General features: G+C 43.1%; 1 protein-coding gene across 14 annotated transcripts in view; it reads right to left on the reverse strand.

The window, feature by feature from the left end:
- The window catches only part of MYO5A (myosin VA), a 4,204,798-nt gene that overhangs the window by 2,983,189 nt on the left and 1,195,106 nt on the right, over positions 1–26,503 (reverse strand). The window lies entirely within an intron of this gene.

The raw sequence follows: 26,503 nt of genomic DNA on the forward strand, positions 1-26,503 counted from the left end.
GGAGTGTAAAAGCAGTGCCAAGGATTAAATGGTGGAAGTTAAAAAAGGCTAACTACAGCAGAACTAGTAAGGGAGACTGCTAGAAAGGTGCTTGGTGTGACATCTGGACAGAGGAAGGAGGACAAGTAGACCTGGTGGTGGAATGAGCAAGTACAGGAGAGTATACAGAGGAAGAGGCTGGCGAAGAAGTGGGATTGTCAAAGAGATGAAGAAAGTAGACATGAGTATAAGGAGATGAGGCGCTTGGCAAAGAGAGAGGTGGCGAAAGCTAAGGATAAGGCGTATGGAGAGTTGTATGAGAGATTGGACACAAGAGGGTGAAGAGGACCTGTACCGATTGGCAAGACAGAGGGACAGAGCTGGGAAAGATTTGCAGCAAGTAAGGGTGATAAAGGATAGTGAGGGAAAGGTACTCACAAGAGAGGAGAGTGTGTTGAGTAGATGGAAAGAGTATTTTAAGAGGCTGATGAATGAAGAGAATGAGAGAGAGAAGGTTGGATGATGTGGGGATAGTGAATCAGAAAGTGAAACAGATTAGCAAGGAGGAAGTAAGGACAGCTATGAAGAGGATGAAGAATGGAATGGCTGTTGGCCCAGATGACATACCAATGGAAGCATGGAGGTGCTTAGGAGAAATGGCAGTGGAATTTTTAACTAGATTGTTTAATGAAATTTTGGAAAGTTAGAGGATGCCTGAGGAGTGGAGAAAAAATGTTTTGGTATCTATCTTTAAGAATAAGGGTGATGTGCAGAGCTGCAGTAACTACAGAGGTATAAAATTGATCAGTCACAGCTTGAAGTTATGGGAAAGAGTAGTAAAAGCTAGGTTAAGAAGGGAGGTGATGATTAGTGATCAGCAGTATGGTTTCATGCCAGGAAAGAGCACTACAGGTGCAATATTTGCTCTGCGAGTGTTATTGGAGAAATACAGAGAAGATCGGAAGGAGTTGCATTGTGTCTTTGTAGACTTGGAGAAAGCATATGACAGGGTGCCTAGAGAAGAGTTATGGTACTGTATGAGGAAGTCGGGAGTGGCAGAGAAGTATGTAAGAGTGGTACAGGATATGTACGAGGGTAGTGTGACAGATCCGTTTAAGGTGGAGGTGGGATTACCTCAAGGATCAGCTCCGAGTCCTTTCTTATTTGCAGTGGTGATGGACAGGTTGACAGATGAGATCAGACAGGAGGCCCCGTGGACTATGATGTTTGCAGATGACATTGTGATCTGTAGTGAGAGTAGGAATCAGGTTGAGGAGACTTTGGAGAGGTGGAGATATGCTCTAGAGAGCAGAGGAATGAAGGTCAGCAGGGCTAAGACAGAATATGTGTGTGTAAATGAGAGGGAGGGTATAGGAATGGTGAGGATGCAGGGAGTAGAGCTGGTAAATGTGGAGGAGTTTTAGTACTTGGGATCAACAGTTCAGAGTAATGGCGAATGTGGAAGAGAGGTGAAGAAGAGAGTACAGGCAGGGTGGAATGGGTGGAGAAGAGTGTCAGGAGTGATTCGTGACATACGGGTACCAGCAAGCGTGAAAGGGAAGGTCTACAAGAGGGTAGTGAGACCAGCTATGTTATATGGGTTGGCGACAGTGGCACTGACAAAAAGGCAGGAGTCAGAGCTGGATGTGGCAGAGTTAAAGATGTTAAGATTTGCACTCGGTGTGACTAGGATGGATAGGATTAGCAATCAGTATATTAGAGGGTCAGCTCATGTTGGACAGTTTGGAGACAAAGCAAGAGAGACGAGATTGCGTTGGTTTGGACATGTGCTGAGGAGGGATGATGGGTACATTGGGAAAAAGATGCTAAGGATGGAGCTGCCAGGTAAGAGGAAAAGAGGAAGGCCTAAGATAAGGTTTATGGACGTGGTGAGAGAGGACATGCAGAGGGTTGGTGTGACAGAGCAAGATGCAGAGGATAGGAAGAAATGATCCGCTGTGGTGACCCCGAATGGGAAAAGCCGAAAGATGATGATGATGATATATATATATATATATATATATGTATGTATATATATATATATATATATATATATGTGTGTGTGTGTGTGTGTGTGTGTCTGTATGTTTATGTTTATGTATATATGTGTATATATGTATATGTGTGTGTGTGTGTGTATAACGTACACATATATACATATATGTGTATATATATATATATATATATATATATATATATATATATATATATGTGTGTATATATATATATATATATATATATATGTATATGTGTGTATGTATATGTTTGTTTGTGTGTGTGTGTGTGTGTGTGTGTGTGTGTGTGTGTGTGTGTGTGTGTATATATAGGTTCATATATAGAGGTTCATAGATTAGTACTAAGCTAACTGCTCTTCCGAGACATTTGAAGCTTAGCCAATTATCCCTTGTGAGACTCAAACCCTGCACCTTCTGTTTGTAAGACAAACACCTTAACTATTAGGCCACCCTCCCTCCCATGTGTGTGTGTGTGTGTGTGTGTGTGTGTGTGTGTGTGTGTGTGTGTGTGTGTGTGTGTGTGTGTATATATATATATATATATATATATATATATATATATATATATATGTGTGTGTGTGTCATCTGTATCCATCTATATACAGATAGATATAGACATACATATATTACACGTTTTCATATGTTAATGTCATACAACAGTTGCAATGCACTGTTTGTTGAACATGTTCCATTTCATACTGCTATTATGTGTAAGTGCACAAGAATCACTAATGTTAATTTAGCTTTCTTCCACAAACTCCAGTGAAACTGGACTTGGCTCAACTGAGCATTCCCACATATGTAAATAAACTGTACTGTATGTAAATAACTCTTCACTTAGACCAATGATAGAGTACAATGCCCCATTCGGGATGTATCTCTCCCGACATCTGCAGCAATTGGAGAGACCCCAAAAGATCCTCACCAAAAGGATAAAGGGACTCCAAAATCTGTCATATGCTGCCAGATTGAAGAAACTCCAGCTCTATTCAGTCGCATACCGTCTGCTCAGAGGTGACATGTGCCTGACATACAAGGCCATGTCCAACCCGGAATTAATGGACATGCTCCACCTCAAAAAATCCAAATCCACCAAAACCACTAGAGCAAGCAACTTAAACCTTAGCACGGACATAAATAGGACGTGCTGGAGGGATAGATTTATCACTCAGAGACTCCTATGCTGTGGAATAAAATCCCGGTCCATGTGAGGCAGAGCACTCGCTGGCTCTGTTCAAGAGAAATCTTGACCTGTGGATGGGAGATCGAGGTTTACCCCGGGAATCATCTCTGTGTCACTGCTGGACAGAGGCACAACAAACTAATGGGCACAGTATTTTTTCATATAAGGGGTGGCGTAAGCCACAAAAATTTGGGCTAGGCTTATAAATGCCTTAGGGCAGATAGCCTAGTATAAACCTATGAACCTATGAACCTATGAACTCCTCTGTGCTCATCCCTTATTGCTCTCAAAGCAGTCCCGGCACCTGATATTCATTCATTTGCCTGTATAACAACCTTTCAAACTCCCAAGGTGCATTTTGGAAGATCTGAAGTTTTCTCTTTTTGGATGCATCTGAATATTTGGGGTATCCTTTAACTTTAAAAAAGGCATGCTCTGAATCACTAGGAAAGAGACATCAGTAAGGTAGTAATGCTATCCGATTACTAAGCATAAGAGAAAAATGGAAAAGTACAACAGCAGGTGGGAAGCTACACTAAACAGTGGAGCAATGCATTTGCTTACATCAGATGAGAGATGTGGGACACTGCTAATGGCTGCAAAGGATGATGCACATTTCAAACAGGAGGTGGCAACAGCTATTCATGGGCAGCTGCAAAAACAACATCCCTGTTCTTTTTACATATAAGATGCAGGAAAATGTTTACCTTGCAAGTTGAACCAGAAATTCAGGTTATTTACTAATGCAAATGAATGTGAAATACTCACACAAATCAAAATATAGCTAAACAGGTCCAACTTAACCTAGTCCAATGGTTTGTCTTAAAATAAAAAAAATGAACAGGTTTGTTTCCCTTGATGAGCATTGGAAATACAAAACTGGTAGCTCAGAAATAGTGACACAAAATTACTTCTCTGGTTAAATGAGATTTAACTCCTTATAACAGATACTCCTTTCTCAAAATAAGCATACATAGCACAATGTCTGAGCAAAGAGACCAGGACTCTTATTAAACATACAACTGGTGCAAAAGTTACAATGCACCATATCAGCTTCGCCTCCTTTATTTTACTTTTATTTTTGTTTATTTTTCTTTGTACTGAAGAGAAAGATTTTAACATTCTGATGTTTTATAACAACCTTGCTTTATTCTGAAAGCACAGTTGATTCAGCACTCTGCAGTTGTTTGAAAGATCAAGGTACTGATGGGATTTATGAAACTTCTACAAATGTCTTAGTCCCTTGATCCCATCTCCAAGGCACAGAGGAAAAACGCTCTGGCTGTGACCCAGATGACCAGAGTGTGATTAGCAGGGTGGTCACTGAAAAAGCTGAGGTGGGAATGAGCAATTTGTCTTTTCTAGTTAGAGGGATTGGGGTAAGGCACTTGCCCAAGCACACCACTGCAATGAATCACTGGTAGAGACCTGGGTCACACAAGCCTGCTGCCTGCAAAAGGGGTGCAAGTTTTCGATGAGTCATTGATGCTAGGAGGCAGAGAGGGAAGGAGACCAAAGCATCATTTATACTACCTCTGTGGATAGTTATGGGATGAGCTGCTGCTACTTAGGTTTATGCTCCATCTCCCCAACATACTGGAAGACAGTTCAGTGGATGTGCAACTGTACAACAAGGGAGTCATCTCTGCTTTTGTAGTGATGTTCTCTTCTACAGGCTTGCACACACACCAGAAGTGGCTAATGCCCCTGTTTTACAGCTCACAGTCTAAATAATAGTCTTGACTGGTACACATTCAGCATTCTAAAACACCCAGCATTCCTGTGGGTGGAAACGGGTATCACATCACTGTTCTACACTCAGTCATTGGCTTCTCCAGTGCCTGGGCTGCTAGTCAAACATGGGCCATCTAGTCGGGGCTTAATCCCTCCATGCTGGAATGTTGATTTATGAGAAAATTCAGTTGCTGAAGCTGGTAGAAGAGACACCTATGCAAAGGTGAATAATGGAAAATTGTTCCTGACCCAGGAAGAAGAGTTCTCCTGTGGAGTGAATGATAGAGTAAAAATGTCTATCTTACAGCTTTCATGTGTCCTTGTTTGGCATGAATCCCAGGTGGTAACCACCAATTTGGAAGGAAATGCAGGAATCAAGTAGACACATAGCTCAGAAAGAGGAGTTGTGGGGTACTGTTCTCCCAAAACAGGCTTAACTGTCTCACTCAAGACAATAACGCTTAGTGGAAATGTGCACCAAAGCCCAAGAAGAAAACATATAAACATCAAAGTAGTAGACATTCATGAATTAAGTACTGCATGTAGACACTCTTGTAACACAGTGCAAGCTCTAACAGCATTTGCAAGTAGGTGGTTGGCTGTCTCATTGCAAAAAATAATGTAACTGAAAATCCACTTGAAACATATCTGCTTGGGAGGTGCTAGTCCATTGCTCTCAAGTGCAAAGAAGAAACCGGTCCATCTTTCTAAATTAAGGCACCCATTTTAAGCAACAAGCAAGATGTCCTTGCACATTCAGGGTATGAATGGCTTTATCGTCTCACTAGTTTATGTTCCCACCAACAAAAGACAGAAGATGGACAGACTGATTCTGGAACAAGTCCAAAATCACCTACTAATGGAAAGTACAGTTGAGTAAGTTCTACTGTAACAAGAGATGTTTGTAGAACATACTGCCTCAATGGCATATGGGTAGTAGTGCCCTGCTGCTCTTGATCCGACAAATCTGTCAAACCTAAGAACTCCTCCCACTGCTTGCCTATGACTGGAAAAGACCAATCAGCTGCCAGAAGCGAATACTTCACAGCTACAGACAGAAGTCCTTTAAATTTTTCTTGGATCCTAAAGGAAGAGCAGATGGAGACACAAGCTTTGCAAACACCAACGGTTCCAAAACAAAAAATACACACACAAGGCAAAAGCTACTAAAAAAAAAAAAAAAAAAAAAGCAAATGTTCATCCAATTAAAGTGGGATGGTAGGAGGGGGTACTGCCAAGTAATAGATCCATATTCTATGAACATCTACTGCTACAGGCATGACACTTGCGCAATTGTGTTATGTTCAGCAAATACAATGGCATATGGATAGATTCCCACAGCTTACTCAACCCAGGAGGAGGAATGATAAGGCTCCAGGAGCCCCTGGAGAACTATTCTCACAAAGCATGCTCTAGATTTATAAAAAGTATCCAGCTTGCAGTGCTCCATGAAGGTGTGGATGGAGTACCAATTTGCTGCCTCTAGAATACTTTGAGTCCAGTCCTTTCCAGTATGTCACAGAAGAGGAAAAGGCTCTGGTGAAATGTACCTTTACCTCGCCTGGATTTGCCTTTCCATAGTAGGTGTAACAAACAATACCAGAAGACAACCAATGTGCAATGATTTGTTTAGAGGCAGGATGACCTTTCTTTGCCCTGTAGAAACAAACAGAAAGCCTTTTGGCCTTCTTAAAGTACCTTGCTCTGTCAAGGCAGTATCCGAGTTGTCGATGGACATCCAAGGTATGAAGTAGGCTCTTTTTCTCATTCTTAGCTTCTGAGAAGAACACACATGGAGATTAATGGACTGATTGAGAGTGAGCTCTGAAACCACTTTCAGCATGAAAAAAGATTAGTTTGCAACACAACCCTATCCTTGTGGAAAACAAGTTAAGGGTGTTCCATAATGAGAGCCTGCAACTCAGAAACTTGCCTTGCAGATGAAAAAGCAAAACAATTTTTCCTGTTAAGAACTTAATATCAGTATGACTTACTGGTTCAGAAGGTGGCAACGTCAACTTTTCCAGAACATAGTTAAGATTCCATGAAGGAGGAATTTGCTTGTGAGGTGATCTCATAGGCAACATTCCTTTCAAGAACTGTTTTACCAAAAAGAAAAAAAAAAAGTGGGATACACAGACAGACATGCAGAGATGGCTGCTAAATGCACCTTAAAAGCTGCATATGATAAGCCATCCTGAAGTAGCTCACTCAAAGATTAAGACCAGATGGATATTAACCTCAATGGATCCCCTGTTTCCATTTAGGCACTGCTTAGAAAACTTGCCCTTGTATAAACATAAGATTTTCTGGCTCCTTTAACACTTGCTGTACATTGTCATGAAGTAAGTGCCTCAACAGAGTCAAAACTTGAATCATCCAGGCTGTCAACCAAAGGTTCCCTGAATTGGGGCGCACCAGTTACCCCAGAGACGGTGTGAGCAGATCCAGAGTATGAGGAAGTTTGTAGTAATTCCCCTTAGCCAATACCACTAACAGGGAGAACCAAGATTGCTTGGGCCAATAAGGTGTTACCAAAATTCTCTCTGAAGTTTGAGAAGTACCTTCTGAATCAGTGGAAAGGGTATAAACGTATACAGGAACATTCCCATGCAAGGGAAAGAGAATGTATCTGTCCTCCAAGCATGGTTGCAAAGATGTCTGGAAAGGGGGTGAACAGATCTACTTGATGGGTTTTCTACATTTGGACTAGATTCTGGAACACCACTGCCTTGAGCTTACACTTGTGTGGGTTTGCCCAGGATCTGCTCAGTTGTCTGCCACAACATTCTGCTCTGACAGGATGTATGAAGCGTAAAGAGCCAAAGAATACTTAGAAGCCAGCTCCAAAACCATTATTGCCAACTGGCATGGAGGGCAAGACCTCTTACCCCCGTGTTTTTTGAGGTACCACATCACTATGGTGCTGTCCATAATCACCTGGAGAGGACCTGCAGTCCATAGGTGATGAAAAACTTTCAATGCGTGATTCACCACCAACATCTCCTTGATACTGATGTGCTTCTGTACATTCTTGGACTCCAAAGCAGCTTGAACTTGCTTCTCCATTGATACTGCTCCCCACAAAGTCAAACGAATTTATCTGGACAGACTGAACAGATATTCGAGGGGAGAACATAAGTCCTGGACTGACACACTACCATTCTCTCCAGCACTAATTCTCAATTGATGAGAGGAAACACCAATAACAGAGTTTCCAGGGAATGAATGCTTCTCATGTGAAGACAAGCCAGTGGTATTATAAGAATCATGAACACCATCAATCCAAGAATTTTCAGGAATTCTCAACCAGAGTTGCCATTCCTCTTGGAAAATTCCAGAAACACCATTTATAAGACAGGATCTTGACTTCAGGCAGAAAGGTCATTCTTTCATTGAAGTCGATTAGACACGCTAGAAAGACGAGTTTTTGTGAGGGGGTTAGGCATGACTTCAGGAGGTTCAACTTGAAGAGAGAGAGACTAAGGTAGAAACCTTCTCTAAACCTGGACACAGATTCTGAACAAATCAGCAAGTCATCTAAGTAAGGAAAAATGCGGATGTCTACAGTCTGACAATGGGCCATTACCAGGGCAAGGCATTTTGTAAACACTCGAGCAGCAGTGACTTGTCCAAATGGCAATACAGAAAACTGAAAATGAGATACTGAGACAACAAATCTCAGACACCGCTTATCTTTTAAGTCCAGGGTCACTATGAAGCAGTATTCTGGCAGAAGACAAAGCTCTGTCTGTATGGTGAGCATCTTGAACTTGGGAATCTGGATCAAGGTGTTCAGAAAGGAAAGGTCCCACACTAGTCTCTACAAAAGTTCTTTTTTGGGAACCAGGAAAATTTGAAAATAAAAAAAACCTCCATTTTCTTGGAAGGAGAGACTGATTCTATGACCCCCGAGTCTAGCATATCCTACAGAATAGGATGGAAAAACAAAGACTGATCTGGCAGATGAGGGTATACCCCCCCCTTCCCTGACAAGATGAGGGTGATCATACCATGGCCATCAGTAACCCCTGCCCACAATATTGAGAACCCATTTGTCGGAACAAATAACGGCCAGGCCGCCTTCTTGAGAGACAATTTTAGAGATGCAGCACCCAGCAATAGGTTAAAAAAAGACAGGTACCCAATCTCAACATAGTTATAAATTGGGAGGGGGGGTTATCCCTTTTGTGAAAAGGACCCCCTCATTAGGCTTGACAGAGGTCTCATCCTGCCATTTCCTTTTATTACCTTGATTCCTGTTAGACTGGGGCTTTTGTTTAAGAGGCTACCAAAAATGAAAACTTGAAAATATGAAACATTTGACACCCCTTGCATCAATTTATTTCTGTCATCCTAGAGTTTAAAGATCTGATTTACTGTTGTACCAAACACACAGACATTCAAGATCTAATTATTTAACTCAGAAAAATTCTGGCTGTTCAAACAAGCATACCTCCTCATCACCACAGAAAAAGCTGCATTTCTAGAATCAGTGCCAGCCCACTCCAAGGCACTCTAACGGATGTTTTGACATCTGAGAAGCACTGGAAAGAACATCCTTGACATCAACTTTTTGCTCAAAGCTACCATGCTGGACTATGCCAACTTCTTTGCATGAAATTCTAGCCACTTGACTAATTTAAACAGAGAGACTGTATTTGAAGAAACGGTAGCTGGGGAACAGATGCAGACTGCACAGACCAAGGGGCGTGGAGACCGGGCATGTTAAAAGACACTCAAATTCCTAAACACTTTAAGGAAGAGCCCCAATAAGCAAAGGAGAATTACAAGCTTTCTTAAAAACCTCCTCCAATGCCAGGATCACTGCAGGAAAGGTCTCGAGGAATGGTATCCTCATTCTCCAAAAGATCACACACCCTACCAATCTCAGGATTGCTCACAATTAAAATACTTCCTTAAATCTAGCCAGCACTTGGGAAAAAGAAAGTATCTGTTTTGGTTCCTGCACCTGTTCATCATCGGAGGAAACAGACGGACCTGACTCAGACAGGTCAGAACACTCAGAAACCTGATTTCCATCAAAATCAGAATCTTAAATTAATGACTAGAGGTAGAAGTGCTGGAGTCACCAATAATTGGGGTGCACATCCTGTAATCAACTGCCTGAACAATGGATCTACCTACTGTCACCACTTTAGGTAAGAAATCAGACAGATTGCTACCCTACCAACTGCTGGGAGTTCTGTCTCTTTTTAGCATGCAATACACTGGAGACAGAATCCCAGGAGAGAGATGTATCAACCCTGGCAATGGATTCTGCACTGCTGACTTCATCTGCACCTAATGGATTTATTTCTACTGTACCTGAACCAGGCAATGGTACAGTCCCAGAGGATGTGTCTGATCCTCACGCACACACAGCTGTGGTACCACCACAACAGGGGACCTGGAAGTAAAATAAGATGAGTGGCCCGAGGCTACCATGGCATGACAAGACGTAGACTGAGGCATATTTTTTTTTAATTTTAATTTTTTAGGGGGGGATGGGGATGCTGGGCTGTACATTATCAGGGTCCATCAAGCCAGAGGGCAAAAAACTACTCAGGTCAGAACCAACTACTGGAGAAACAATAAGCCCAATATCCAAAGGGACAAAATCCCAGTATTTACTTTTAAATAGCTGTGAAAAGACTATTCTATAGGGCAACGAATAGAAAACTGCACTGAAGAAAAAGGCAGTAATAATCTCAGTAATTCAACATTAAGCACAACTACAGATCATAAAACTCCCCAATTAAATCATAAAGTGGCTAATTTTAACTCCATATGAAAGAAAACCAGCCTAAATTAGCCTTAGAACAAGAACTGAATGCAAACTTAAGAAAAAATCCTTTTAAAACAAAATGGGACCAAAACTGCAATTTAAATTAACAATTTGTTTAAAAAGTCATCAGACTATACAATTCATTTATACACTTAAATAAAACAATACAAATACAGGTTTTCCTGTCAACAGGTTCAAAATAACGTCTTCAATCAATTAGGGTTGCCACCTTTTCAAATGCCCAAAATGGGACTTTTTTGGTACAAATGTCAGATTTTGTAGGACGAAACATACCCGTGGCCAGTACAAAGGACAGAACATCAGTTTTTTGCATAAATAAAAGCTTTTTTCTTGTAGCATTTTAGTTGCTTATTCTGTTTCTTACAACATTTAAGTGTTTCAGATACAGAATAACTGTTTTATGCAGCTATTACATAAAATATAGGAAATAATTTTGCCCTAAAATCTCAAGACATTTGCCATTTTTTCAATTTTTTTGCAGGACACAACCGCCCAAAGAGGGATTATCCCTCGCAAAGTGGGACAGGTCGTAACACTACAATCAATGGAAATGACAGCAGTCTACTCAGAGATCCTTCTCTTCCAATGGCACCAGAAAAAAAGGAAAAGCTTTTGTCTGTGGCTGTGAAGGCTTATCCTGCTTCTGGCAGCCGATTGGTCCTTTCCACCCACAGACAAGCAATGGGAGAAGTTCTGAGCTTTGACAGACTGACAGAGGGGAGTAAGGCAGTGGTGTTTATTGAATATATTTGGATTCACTATGAAAGGCACCTTACCTGTGTGAAAGACCAGACAAAGTTCCCTATACTTGGGGTCCTGAAAGTCATACCCTATGCAGAGTGACAATGGGTGTACAGTGTTTTTTTCAGCTAATAAAATTCAACTACACCAAACCAGCTGACACAAACAGTGAAAGAACAAGCACATCAGTTGTGAAATTAAAAACTCATGAAGGGAGTGTTCTCGAAAGAAGGATGTAGCTGCTGCTTTCCTGTAATCAACTATTTCCCCAGCAGGTGCAGTTCTAGAACACTGTCCACCATAAACACAATTCTTAGACAGAGAAAGATGACACATGAAGTAACCTTGGCATAGCTGAGTCAAATAATTTCAGGTATCAGAGATATGTCAAGATCGCCTCCAATCTAAGTGACTGGGAGGCGATGTCAACTCTGTGGGCCATTTCCAGTTGGGAGCATAGTTCTAACAAATGGAAGGCTGCCTAGCAGCCTCAACACATTCTGAGACCTAGCTGGTAAATCTAACTGGATTAAGGTGGGCCCAAGTCAAGAAGCAGATGTTATCCTAACCACTGTTATCAACAGCGTATCCCAAGGAGTGTTTTATGCATCCCCATGTATCAGAGTTCTTGAAACCACACTCTTCTCAGCTACAGAATGAAAAGGAGGAGTGTGATCCTTCTTCCCTGGACTCCGTTATGGTACAAAGATTAAGTAGGAACTGTGGGAATGCACAGTGAAATATCCAATGTCAGAGGAGACTGAACACATCCATTGACGGTTTCCCCTTGTCCAACTGCACATAACAGACTATAGGGAGGACTGTGATCATATGAGTGTTGAAAAGGACCATCCCTGGAGTATATCACTCCCAGAAGGCATATACTAGGTGAAGCCTTTGAATCTGCAGCACCAAGACAGAACTAGGAAAGTAGCTCAGAGTCTCTGCCCACACATTTACTTTTACAGGGATGTGACTACTAAAACAACAAAGACATTGTCTGTGGTCCACTGCCATACAACTGTCACCTCCCTGAGAGGAGGAGTGCAGCCTTGCGCACCATGTTTGTTTGTTTAGGTACATTAAGACAGAGTGACTGGTCAGATGAAGACGCCTGGAAGCACCATTGTCTCCAAAGCCATAAGAGGCAGGAGATCTGATCTTAAATTCAAAATGTTGACATGAAGCCCCTTCCATAAAGGGACCACACTTCAGTCTAGGTGAATGTCACAGCTCACATCTTAAGGGGCTGCCATCACAATCTGAAAAAGGACCACCAGAATGTTGACTGAGACTGTCCACTACTTAACAGCCTGGCACCAAAGGTGCAACTCCAGTAGTAGCTCTGCTAGTGTGCAGTAGATCTGAAGTCACAGTCTAGCGCAACAGTAACAATATCAGGAATGGAAGCAATGCTATGAAGAGCATGACAGTTGCAAAACCAAAGAGGTATTGCATTTCAAGCCTGGACTCAGAGCTGCATCTTCACCCAGTCAACCTGGACCTCTTGGGCCCAACCCTTTGGAAAGATGACTGACAACTGAATGTCTCCTGATCCATAATGACAAAAGCAAGCATGTGAACATGACCCAAAGAACATTAATTCAATTTATTTTTACCCCATTTGGCATAATGGTTAAGGTATTTGCTTCCCAGAGACAAGGTTTGAGCCTGACCTGTGGCCAATGCCTGTTTGGAGTCAGTATGTTCTCCCTGTCTCTCTGTGGGTTCCTCCCCCTCAAAAAAAAACATGGTGAGTGTTTTCATCTCAAACTCAGCAATGAATGGAGCTGTGAACAACAGCAATGACTCCACATGGTGTCCTATGGGGGAAGAGTTGTATAGGCCAATCACTATGGGTATCTACTGTGGTGCGCAGTATCCTCAAGATAGGAGAACATGGATCACAGACTGTGCACTGTGGCTGGGCTAGCCAGCTGACAGTGCAAAAATATGGCTCTAGGTGATTCGGTCATGTTGACTAATGTCGCCAAAATGGGCATGGGTATTTATCAGTGATAAGTGGTTTGAGGACCTGGCCTACTCCAACCTACACCAGGGACCCATGCCAACTGTGGGAGGGATGTATGCACCCCTACTGGCCACTGTGTTCCCCCATAAAGCCCAGCATCAATAAGCTACTGGCCAGTCAGTGTCCAGTTGCCCAAGGTTACCTGGGATAGCTCTGTTGAGCGAAAGCTAAATGCAAAAGCAATCAACCTGCCAAACATGAACTAAAGAAATGCTACACTTAATGAAGGTTCACTAACAGGATGGAGCTTGGAAGTGGATGACATGATGGTATGGAGGAGGATGGACATCCTATGTATCCAAGAGACAAGATGGAAGGGCAGTGCAGCAAAGCCACTTGACTTGGGATCCAGAGTCTACTACTCAAGAGAAGGACAGGCCAGAAATGGTGTCGGAACTGTGGTGATACATAGGCTTCAGAAGTTACTAAGGGATGTCATCAGAATCAGTGACAGACTCATGGCAATCAGACTCCAGTATAATGACAAGGCAGTATTCATAATCCCAGCCTATGCCCCACAGCAGGGTTATGAAAGTGAGGAAGAGAGTGCATTCAGACAGCAGTTGCAGGACCTTCTAGATAAAGCAGGACAACATGAATTGGTATTGATAATGGGTGACATGAATGCACACACTGGGACAGACAGAACAGGACAAGAGTGCTGCCTGGGTCCACATGGATGGGGCAACAGGAATAAATAAGATGCCATTCTAGACATCTGTCTGGCAAATGACTTGATAGTAGCCAACACATGGTTCAGAAAGAGAGACATTCAGAAGATCACATACAAGAGTGGCCAACATACAACTCGGGTAGACCTTCCTCCTAATAAGGAAAGGGCACTGTGGTAGAACTGGGGATTGCAAACTCATTCCAAGTGAAACAGACATCCCACAGCATAAACTACTGTTTGCCACAATCAGCTGCAAGCAGTAGTCAGACAAGGCTCTAAGGTCTACAGAGACCTGGCTGAAGACCTGGAAGTTGACTGCAAAGACACTACTGCAGTTCAAGGAGTTACCTAGGCCTCTAGCACCCCAACAACAGGAGGAAACAGGTGAAGTTGAAGAATGGCAGTGCCTCAAACCAACTCATGTGTGAGGACTACAAAACAGATATGTGGCAGAGCCAGGTATGGAATTAAGGTACATAAGGAAAGCTGGTGGTGGAATGCAGAAGTCCAGGAAGTCATCAAAAGAAAAGAGGAGAGGAGGAGTGCAGGAAAAAGTGGGAGACAGAAAAGACCGACCAGGCTAGGAAGGAATACTGGTTGGCTAAAAAGGAAGCTAAGAAAGGAGTTGCAATAGTAAGGAATAGGGGATTGGAAGCATTCTACCAGCTTCTGAAAAGTGACTCAGTAGGTGGCACAAAGAAACTATGAGGCTGCAAGGCAAAGACAGAAAGATGAAGATAATCAGACACCCTTCATAAGGGATACCAGCAACAACTTGCTCACCAGTCCATATGACATCAAAGGCAGATGGGAGTAGTAGTTCCAGCAGCTTCTAAATGAAGGAAAGATTGCAAGAAGCTGTACTGCCCCAGACACAGCCTACAATGAGTGAAGAAGAGCCCACCCTAGAAGAAGTAAGAATAGCACTAAGGAAAATGAAGTCAGGGAAAGCAGCAGGCTCAGATGAGGTCACAGCAGATATGATAAAGATGCTGGGTGAGAGAGGGGAGAAATGGCTCCTGAGGGTACTCAAAGCAGTGCGTAGAGAAAGGCGTATCCCAGATGACTGGAGAATAAGCATACTTGTGCCACTGTACAAGAATAAAGGGGACAGCCACACCTGTGGGCAGTACAGAGGTATCAAACTCCTGCCACAGTGCATGAAATTTCTGGAAAAGGTGATTGATAAACGGATACACAGAGTAGTAGAAAGTAAGATGGGAGATCAGCAGTCCGGACTTGAATCAGGATGCAGCACAACTGACCCAATGTTTGCAGTGAAACGAATGGTTAAGAAGAAGGTATAGATGAGGAAAGAGTCCAACTGGGCATTACTAGATTTGGAGAAAGCATATGACAAGGTCACAAGAAATCTGATTTGTGCAGTACTGCAGTGGTTTTAAGTCCCAGAAACATGGGTAGAATTACTGCAGGCTATGTAGAAGGACCCAATGACTCAAATGTCAGCAGTGTTCGGTCTCACAGAGGGGTTCCCAGTGGGAGTGGTTATACAACAGGGTTTAGCTCTGAGCCCACTGCTCTTCATACTGGTGATTGACTAAATTAGCAAACAGGTTGGAGGGGACAGATCAACAAAGTTGCTGTATGCAGATGTGGCATTAAAGGCAGACTCTGAACTAAATCTTCAGCACAGGGTAGGTGGAATGGAATGCAAAACTGAAGGCACATGGGATGAAACTAAGCACAGATAAGAAAGTGGTAACAGCAGCAATTTGGGGAAATCAGAAGAAGTTGAGAAGTCTGAATGAAGAGGTCAAAGCTAGAATCAGAGGGGTTGCAGCCAAATGGCATAGAGTGTCAAGTACAGTGAATGACAGAAGAATGCCAAAGAAACTGAAAAGTAAGGTGTACAAAACAATGGTGCAACCAGTATTACTGTATGGTAAATACACTTTGGCAGTAAAGGCAGAGCAGATGAGGAAGCTAGAGGTGATGGAAATGAAATGCCTAAGAAGGTTGGTAGGATGTACATTGTGGGACAGACAAAGAAATGAGGGACACAAGAGCAGAAGCCAAAGTAGCTCCAGTTGCAAAAAAGATCAAAGAGAACATATTACGGTGGTTTAGGCACATGTGCAGAAAAGCAGAAAATCTGGTGAAGATTTCAGACAGACATGTAAGAGGAAACAAGGGTGTCCAGCAAAGAGGAGGATGGATTGTGTGAGAGAATATCTGCAATAGTCAGACATAAATATCAAAGAAGGCAGGAGTGTAGCATTAAGAGATGGCGACAGTTAACACAACACCCTGAAAACATGTAGAAAAATGGGAAAAGGGGGGTTGATGATGATAATTTTAATACCTACAGACTATAACAATAGGGGCATCTATTGCAGGGTGTGTTCCAGGAAGTCCTGGATGGGATGCAGACAACTAGTCACCTAAGGAAGGGAATATAAAAAGTGACTCCTATAAACTTTTGGGAACCATGACCAACCACTTGATAAACAATAGGCACTGAAGAAAGCCTGAATGTCAACCTTTTGTACTTAAAGTGATGCTCACCCACAGCAAACCAAAGCAAAGCAATCTCCTCTGCTGATTCCAAATATGGGTGCAATAAAAAGGCTGCCATCATGTACAGGATCAACATCCAGGTGCCATATGGACAACAAGGCCATGAGTCTATGTAGCATGACTAAGTGAAACTGAATGAAGTGGGCGAGATAAATGACCATTCTCCAAGCCCTGGTTCATTATGAGAATCACTTGTCACTATGGGCAATCCCAAACCAAAGTCAGAACTGTGAAAAAAAAATGTTATGTACTCACCATAACGTTCTAACGTTCCATCTGAGTAGTTGTACCTCATTTGTCTTCAACCTGTGGGTTACGGACCCGTATCGGATCCAAGCCGGCAACTTTTGCTAGCATCAGCTCCACTGCCTTCCATCCCCAGATTGAGTTTGCCAAACTTATACTGAGAACCCAACCTAAAAGATTTACTTGTGACCTATACTGCAGCCTGTAGGCTGATCATGCGCCAAGGTCCGGGGGAAGGAGGGAGGGATGGTTGAAGACAAATGAAGTACAACTACTCAGATAGAATGTCATGGTGAGTACATAACTTCTTTATCTGAAGTAGTTTACTTCATTTGGTCTTCAACCTGTGGGACAGAGTCCTCAGCTACTAAATTCCTAGAAGGCCCTCATGGAAGGATATTCCGGAGAACCGCAGAACCAAAGGATGCTCTCCTTCTGGAAGTCAAAACCAATTTGTAATGAAAAATAAATATATGAGATGAGGACCAAGTAGCTGCAGAACAAACATCATCCAAAGACACTCTAGACCAAAAGGCCGCAGACATAGCCATGGACCTAGAGGAATGAGCTTTCACCTGACCTGGAAGAGACACGCATCTGTCCTTATACTACCTGCAGGATGCATGAAGAAATCCATCTAGCTATAGTGACCTTGGAGATAGGTTCCCCAAAAAGGGTTTCTAGAAGGATCGATCAGACTTACAGAAATGTTTTGTCCTGTGGAAATAGAATCGTAATTGTCTATGAACATCCAACATATGGAGTTTGTATTCCATCTTGTTCGGAAAATTAGGAAAAAACACAGGCAAATTGATGGTCTGATTGATATTGACTGGTGATGCTACCTTAGGAAGAAAGGCTGAATTGGTTCGAAGGGAAACCCTATCTCTGTGAAAAATAATGTAAGGAATTTTGATGGACAAGGCCTGTAATTCTGAAACTCTTCTTGCAGAGGTAATAGCCACCAGAAAAGCTGTTTTCCAAGATAAAAATTATAGATCTGCAGTAGCGGCAGGCTCAAAAGGCAGAGCGACCAAAGCTTGAAAGACCATAGCAAGGTCCCACAGGGGAACAAGATCTTTGACCGAGGGGGCATAACAAAAAGGTGACCGGGGGGGGGGGGGCGTAACAAAAAGGTGCCTTTGATAAAGGCTTTACACAGTCTGGAAGAGGCCAAGAAGGCAAAATTCTCGCCCACATGAAAATGAGAAATCGCAGCCAACTGAACTTTGACAGTAGAACTAGCTCCGTGTTGAAAAATATTAGCTAGAAAATCAAGAATGGCGGAAATAGGATCCGTGAAAGGGTCTAAACTCCTCTGAGAGGCCCAGAAAGAAAAACTTTTCCACTTTCTGCTATAGACATTCCTGGTCGAAGACTTATGAGCAGCTTAGAACAAAAATGAAAGGTTGAAGAACAAACTCCAGGAAAACAGCAAACGTCCAACGAATACTTTATTACCAAGACACAGTTGTTAAGCGCTTGTCTGTGTCTTGGTAATAAAGTATTCGTTGGATGTTTGCTGTTTTCCTGGAGTTTGTTCTTCAACCTTTCATTTTTGGTGGATTCGTGGACTTATGAGCAGTTACCAAAACATATCTAACTGAGGAGGATAGTCCAGGAGTCCTAGCAATCACAGGAACTGGAGCAGCCAAGCTGTGAGCTTCAGGCTGTCCAGACTCGGATGAGGCACCCCCGAAGGGTGCGAAATTAAATCCTGAATGGAAACTAGGATCCAAGGTGGAGCCAGAAGGTGAGACCAAAGGAAGGGAAACCATATCTGGTGAAGCCAGAATGGGGCAATGAGGAACACTTTGCTCCCCAGTCGACAAGCTTTCTGTAGAAACCTCGGAATGAGAGGTACTGGCGGGTAAGCATACAGAAGACTGGGAGGCCAAGCATGAACTAGAGCGTCTCTGGGGGACTCCCCCAGCAGGGAGTTCAGAGCGAAAAACTTGCTGCACTTTGCATTGGAAGGAGATGCGAAGATATTGCAGCAAGGTTGACCCCACTTGCAGAAGATCTGTTCCGCTACTGACAGACTCAGAGACCACTCGTAAGGCATCAGAAAGGTCTGACTTAACCTGTCCGCCAAGATGTTGGACTATCCCAGAATGTGATGAGAAAGTGACCAGTGGAGATCACCCATTCCCACTCTCTCATGGCCTCGCGACAAAGGGGGTAAGATCTGGTCCCTCCCTGTTTGTTGATATACCTAAAAATCAATAAGACTGGACACTGCTCGAATACCAACTCCTTCTGTTTATTAAAAATAGACATACAAGTGATGAGCGCTTTCGGGCCTTTGCCCTTCATCAGATAAAGCATCTCCCAAAACCAAACATTTTAAAACAAATACAAACCAATAGAAAATCAGTAAAAATCAGTAAAAAACCCACCTGTTCTTAAGGGCGGGTCTCATAGGAATGACTTTATTAAGCCCAGGACTCCTGTGTGCCATTAACTCAATTATCCATTTAGATTCAGCTAGCTCTGTTAACTGTTTAATGTCTCCCCCTCTTTTGTTCAACTTCACATTCATTATCACTTTAAACTTGAAGCTATGTGTAGGATGAGCTACCAAGTGTCTATATAATGCATTGCGTGTGTCTCCATTTCTAATCGAATAGAGGTGCTGCAAGACCCTAACTTTAAACATACAGTTGGTCTTGCCCACGTAAAAACTTGTGCAGGATTGACACTCAGCCAAATAAACCACATCAGTGGTTCTACAAGTTGCTCTCCCTTTCAAATCAAACAATCTTCCAGTCACTGGATGTACAAAAACACCCCTACTATCTACATAAGCACACGCCTTGCATAGCCCACATGGAAAAGTGCCCTGTTTAGTGATGGCCAGATTATCCATACTGGTCTTTGTCTTATCCCTACCAAGTAAATCTTTCAAGTTTTTATTTCTTTTATATCTAAAAACCGGTTTATCACCTAGCATACCCTTCAAACTTACATCACTAGTCAAAATGTTCCAATTCCCTCTGATCAGTGCACAAACATCACCTATATTACTGCCATAAGTTAGTGTCAACCTAGAATCATGTCCACTGGCCCTGTCATGTTGTGAGCTTGTGCCTGTATCAACGGTTCTCAGCCATGGTTTATACCTATCCTTCCTATAATTTCTGCCAAACTCCATCCTGTTGTTCACCAATTTCCTATCATAACCCCTGGTATGAAAACAGTCCTTCAGGTTCCCCAACTCTTGCTTGAAGCATGCATCATCATTGCTGATTCTAGAAATCCTAGCAACCTGTCCCTGCACTATATTAGGAAATATGTGTCGAGGGTGCATGCAAAGCAAGGTATTCTTCCAGCAGTCTTTTCTATACAAACTGGATGAAAAGCCATTTTCTGTCAACTGTACCTTGACATCCAAAAAGTCAATCTGTGTGCGTGAGCTGTTAACCGTGAACCTCAAAAATGATGTGGTGGTATGTAGGTAGGAGACGAAATCAGCTAAAGAGTTATCGTCCCCATCCCAAAGAATAAAAATATCGTCCACAAAACGCTTATACATCTTGATATGACCTTTCCATGACATGTTATTCAATACCATACTCCTCTCCCAGAAGGACAAAACAAGATTAGCATAGGTGTTGGCACAGGGGGTGCCCATGGCTATCCCCTGTGCCTGCCTATATGCTTGATTCACACCTATAAAGACATTATTATTCAGTACCAAACCAAGCAAACCTCCTATGGTATCTATCTTCAGTGTAGTGACACCTAACTCCTGCAAAAGTTCAGAAATGGCTCGTATCCCATAATCATTGCCTATGACAGTAAACAGGCTCTGAATGTCCATAGTTACCATAAGTAAACCACCATCAAACTGATCCAATTCATAGGCCCCTAGGTATTTCAAAAAGTGTCCTGTATCTAAAAGCACACTATCCAATCTGACTAGGTATGGCCTTAACTCCGCCTCCAACCAAATCGAAATGTTTTCCGTCACCCAACCTCTGCCAGACACTATAGGTCTGAGGGGTGGGTCAGTTTCTGATTTATGTATTTTTGGTAGAGCTTTGAATATAGGTGTCACTGGCTTCTATCATAAGGAAAAAAAACAAATCTTCACTAATGAATTAACTATCCAAAAACAGCCGAAATTGTTGTGTACTCTATCTATAATCCCTTTCACACCTAAAGGATTAATTGGGGTATACGTATCAACATTCTGTAACAATCCTAACAACTTACTTTCATACCAGGAGGTGTCCAATATCACTACAGCACCCCCCTTGTCAGCCATTTTGATAGTGATATCTGCATTATTCCCAAGATCATATAGAGCTTGTCTCTGTGTGGGACTCAGATTATAAAATCTATCGTGTGTCCCCTCCTGAAAATAGCACATCAGATCTTGTTCACAAGCATTAATGAATAAATTCATAGCAGGTGAGAAAGGGGGGACAAAACCGCTAGGCTGCCTTAGCATGGTAATACTCGGGTTATCCCCTCTAAAAATCTGTTTCAAGACTAAGCTACGACAAAAAACCATAAGGACCATAATGATGTCATTATATACACAGGCCCTACTGGGCACAAATGTCAGCCCTTTATTTAAAACAAAACACTCATCTTCAGATAGACTGTAAGATGAAAGGTTAAAAACAATACCAGTATCTTGCTTAACAGTAAGTGCAGCAGCTTCCTCCTCTTGTTGTACGCCCTGTCCTCACTGCGGGAACGATTCCATACCCCTTTCTTCTTGACAGGTGCCGGCAGTCTGTCCAAAAAATTCAAACGACCTTGTGTGTCTTTCGGTCTGGCACCAGTCCTGTAATCACTCGGATCACAAACCAACACCTCAGACACAAAACCAGTATCCGTCGAAACAGTGGCACAAGATGGTGCCTTAGTGCCCTCGATGATGGAACTCACGGCGGGGATAGGATCTCCCCATGTTAAAACTTGTGGAATAGCTTCCTTCATGACTGCTGACCCCTCCTTGCTGGAAATGGAAGCATCATCACCCAAAGAAATAGCCTTGGATACATCGCGGGACACCGTTTGTGTGTGAAACCCCGGTACTTGCATCTCCTTGCTCACAATACTGGTGCCGGCATCTCCCACAACCACGGGAGCACTGATGGAATCAGTGGAGGCAACAAGAACCCCATCCGTACACATTGAAGTGGCGCGAGTGCTTCCATGTGCCGCAACTGCCGTGGTGGGACCTATATCGCCTCCGGCTTCTGAAGATGATGTCATCGAGCATCCACTTCGTTGAATAGCAGCACCATTGCATGAACCAGGTCCCCTTCTATCTTCCTGCGACGATAAAGGAGTTCTTGATTTGGACCAAACAAAGATGTTCCCTTGTTGGAAGTCATGATGGTCCCTTTTCAACTTGCCCAATTTCTGGATCCGAATCTTCTCCTCCTCTTCCAGTAAGGAAGCATGCAGTTGTTTCAAACGTTGTAGACTCCTGGTGTCTGTGAACTCAGACGCAAATCTGCATTGCAGCTGTCCCACTTCCTGCTTGAGGGTAGCGATCTCTGGGGCAAAAAAGTCATTAATCAACTCCATGTACCGGTAGCTGGTATTAATGTTCAATAGTTGCCATCTAGCCAATAACTCGATAGCGGTCGCCTTGTGTGGGCATACACAAGATCCTCATGCCCCGAGGCACTATCCCGTAAGCTAAGCAGGCTTCCAAATGAAAGGTCTGCCACTGCAGACGCTGTAGCCTGCTCAGTTTATAGTTAAAATCTCTTAAAAGAGAATCAAAATTCTTGTCAGTGGCAACTGGAACATTGCTGCCAACATGCTTATCCTTCTGTATCTCAAAACCCAAACCAAGAAAAGGGTTTTCACGATTCAGGAGACAAGTCACATCACCTACTCCACCGACCAAAGTTGCTGAAAGCATTGTAGACATGAAATTACCTTCTTATAAAGCTCCTTATCCCCAAAGCATGTAAGGCACAATAGAACACAACAAAGTCTCTATGAAAAACAAAACAATGTTCTGTGCCTCACCAAAGTCCAGTCAAATAAACCATAGTAAATATCCAAAAATCAATAAGACTGGACACTGCTCGAATACCAACTCCTTCTGTTTATTAAAAATAGACATACAAGTGATGAGCGCTTTCGGGCCTTTGCCCTTCATCAGATAAAGCATCTCCCAAAACCAAACATTTTAAAACAAATACAAACCAATAGAAAATCAGTAAAAATCAGTAAAAAATCAGTAAAAAACCCGCCTGTTCTTAAGGGCGGGTCTCATAGGAATGACTTCATTAAGCCCAGGCTGCTGTGTGCCATTAACTCAATTATCCATTTAGATTCAGCTAGCTCTGTTAACTGTTTAATGTCTCCCCCTCAGCCATTTCTGAACTTTTGCAGGAGTTAGGTGTCACTACACTGAAGATAGATACCATAGGAGGTTTGCTTGGTTTGGTACTGAATAATAATGTCTTTATAGGTGTGAATCAAGCATATAGGCAGGCACAGGGGATAGCCATGGGCACCCCCTGTGCCAACACCTATGCTAATCTTGTTTTGTCCTTCTGGGAGAGGAATATGGTATTGAATAACATGTCATGGAAAGGTCATATCAAGATGTATAAGCGTTTTGTGGACGATATTTTTATTCTTTGGGATGGGGACGATAACTCTTTAGCTGATTTCGCCTCCTACCTACATACCACCACATCATTTTTGAGGTTCACGGTTAACAGCTCACGCACACAGATTGACTTTTTGGATGTCAGGGTACAGTTGACAGAAAATGGCTTTTCATCCAGTTTGTATAGAAAAGACTGCTGGAAGAATACCTTGCTTTCTTTTGATAGCATGCACCCTCAACACATATTGCCTAATATAGTGCAGGGACAGGTTGCTAGGATTTCTAGAATCAGCAATGATGATGCATGCTTCGAGCAAGAGTTGGGGAACCTGAAGGGCTGTTTTCATACCAGGGGTTATGATAGGAAATTGGTGAACAACAGGATGGAGTTTGGCAGAAATTATAGGAAGGATAGGTATAAACCATGGCTGAGAACCGTTGATACAGGCACAAGCTCACAACATGACAGGGCCAGTGGACATGATTCTAGGTTGACACTAACTTATGGCAGTAATATAGGTGATGTTTGTGCACTGATCAGAGGGAATTGGAACATTTTGACTAGTGATGTAAGTTTGAAGGGTATGCTAGGTGACAAACCGGTTTTTAGATATAAAAGAAATAAAAACTTGAAAGATTTACTTTGTAGGGATAAGACAAAGACCAGTATGGATAATCTGGCCATCACTAAACAGGGCACTTTTCCATGTGGGCTATGCAAGGCGTGCTTATGTAGATAGTAAGGGTGTTTTGTACATCCAGTGACTGGAAGATTGTTTGATTTGAAAGGGAGAGCAACTTGTAGAACCACTGATGTGGTTTATTTGGCTGAGTGTCAATCCTGCACAAGTTTTTATGTGGGCAAGACCAACTGTATGTTTAAAGTTAGGGTCTTGCAGCACCTCTCTTCGATTAGAAATGGAGACACACGCAATGCATTATATAGACACTTGGTAGCTCATCCTACACATAGCTTTAAGTTTAAAGTGATAGTGAATGTGAAGTTGAACAAAAGAGGGAGAGACATTAAACAGTTAACAGAGCTAGCTGAATCTAAATGGATAATTGAGTTAATGGCACACAGGAGTCCTGGGCTTAATGAAGTCATTCCTATGAGACCCGCCCTTAAGAACAGGCGGGTTTTTTACTGATTTTTACTGATTTTCTATTGGTTTGTATTTGTTTTAAAATGTTTGGTTTTGGGAGATGCTTTATCTGATGAAGGGCAAAGGCCCGAAAGCGCTCATCACTTGTATGTCTATTTTTAATAAACAGAAGGAGTTGGTATTCCAGCAGTGTCCAGTCTTATTGATTTTTGGATATTTACTATGGTTTATTTGACTGGACTTTGGTGAGGCACAGAACATTGTTTTGTTTTGTTGCTATACCAGACCACTGACATGTTGTCTGACTGGATTGCAATCGTTCCCAGAGGAAGAAAGGCATAAAGGGCCTGCAACGCTAGAAGGACAGCTCTCATCTCTAGGACATTTATATGCAAGCTGGTCTCTATGGGGGACCACAGGCCTTGGACTGTCCTGCCCAAACAATGCCTCCCCCACCCGAGTTGGGAGGCATCCATGGTTTGGGCTGGGGCAGGAACAAAGGGTCGTCCCTCTAAAATGTCCAGAGAGCTCATCCACCATATGAGGGATGACCGACAGACTCGACTGGGTTGAACTGGACATGTCAATGGCAGTTCCAACAGGAACCATTGTACAGCTACAGTCCACTGTAGAATCCGCAACTGAGCACACGGGAGAAGAGTTATGGTGGCCGCCATCGAGCCTAGGGCCCTCAACACCAATTCCGGCGTTGGAAGATAAGAACGGTAGATCAGGGAGACATGCATCCTCAGGTTTTGGACTCTCTCTGAGGTCTGGAATATTTTGCACTGAAGAGTATCTATCCTGGCACCAATGTAGTCTTTCACCTGTATAGGATCTAGAAGAGATTTGGATGTGTTGATTGCGATCTCCAAATGCAGGACAAGTGTCAGTAAATAATCCTTGGTTTGGGAAACTAGATGCCTGGTGGGAGCAGTGAGAAGCCAATCATCCAGGTACGGATAGACCTGAATCTCCTGAAGCCTCAGGTGAGCTGCTACAACCGCCATCACTTTGGTAAACACCATGGGGGCTGTGGTGAGACCACAGGGCAGGGCTCGAAACTGGTAATGATGGACTCCTAGCCAGAAGTGGAGGAACCTCCTGGAGCTTCTGTGCATTTTTTATGTGATAGACCTCTGGAGGTCTAACGAGCACATCCAATCGCTCTCTTGCAGGCACGGCATGATGGACTGTAACGTGACCATCCAGAACTTCTCTTTGGCAAACTGACAGGTTCAGGGTAGAGTGGTCCAGAATGGGCCTTAAGTTCCCCATTTTCTTTGGCACCAAAAAGAACCTGGAGTAGAAGCCCAATCCGGACTGATCTGGGGGGATGGTTTTGATGGCTCGTTTTCCTAGCAGCTTGGAAATTTCCTGTGCTGCAGCCTCCCTTTGCAAGGGTGGTATGTCCGGGAGGTGCCTGGGAGATATGAGGGAACCCACAAAGGGGACAGAGTATCCTCTGGATATGATTTGAAGCACCCAGAGGTCTGTTATGGACTCTCATGCTGCTAGATGCAAGGACAATCATCCCCTGACTGCTTCCAGAGTAGAGCAGTGGGGCAACCCCTCAGGGTTGCTGCCCGGGTCTGTCCGAGAAAGGTTCTTGAGACCCGAAGTTCCGCGGACCCCCTCTGCCTCTAGGCCGGCGTCCATTCTGTCCCCCTCTGCCTCTGGGGGAAGAAGAGCCCTGAGTGTCCCGGGAATACTGTGACTTCTGGAACATCTTCTTTTACCCTCTCTGGTTCTGGGAAAAGGACCTTTGAGGGTTAGAGAAGTGGATCCAGATGGCAGACAGTGGCTTCCCGTCCTTCTCACTCTGGACTAATGTCTCCTTGACGGGTCTTAC

This window comes from Protopterus annectens, chromosome 7.part1 (genome assembly GCF_019279795.1).
Source record: "Protopterus annectens isolate FY-2018-M chromosome 7.part1, PAN1.0, whole genome shotgun sequence".
In the NCBI taxonomy this organism is placed as follows: Eukaryota; Metazoa; Chordata; order Ceratodontiformes; family Protopteridae; genus Protopterus; species Protopterus annectens.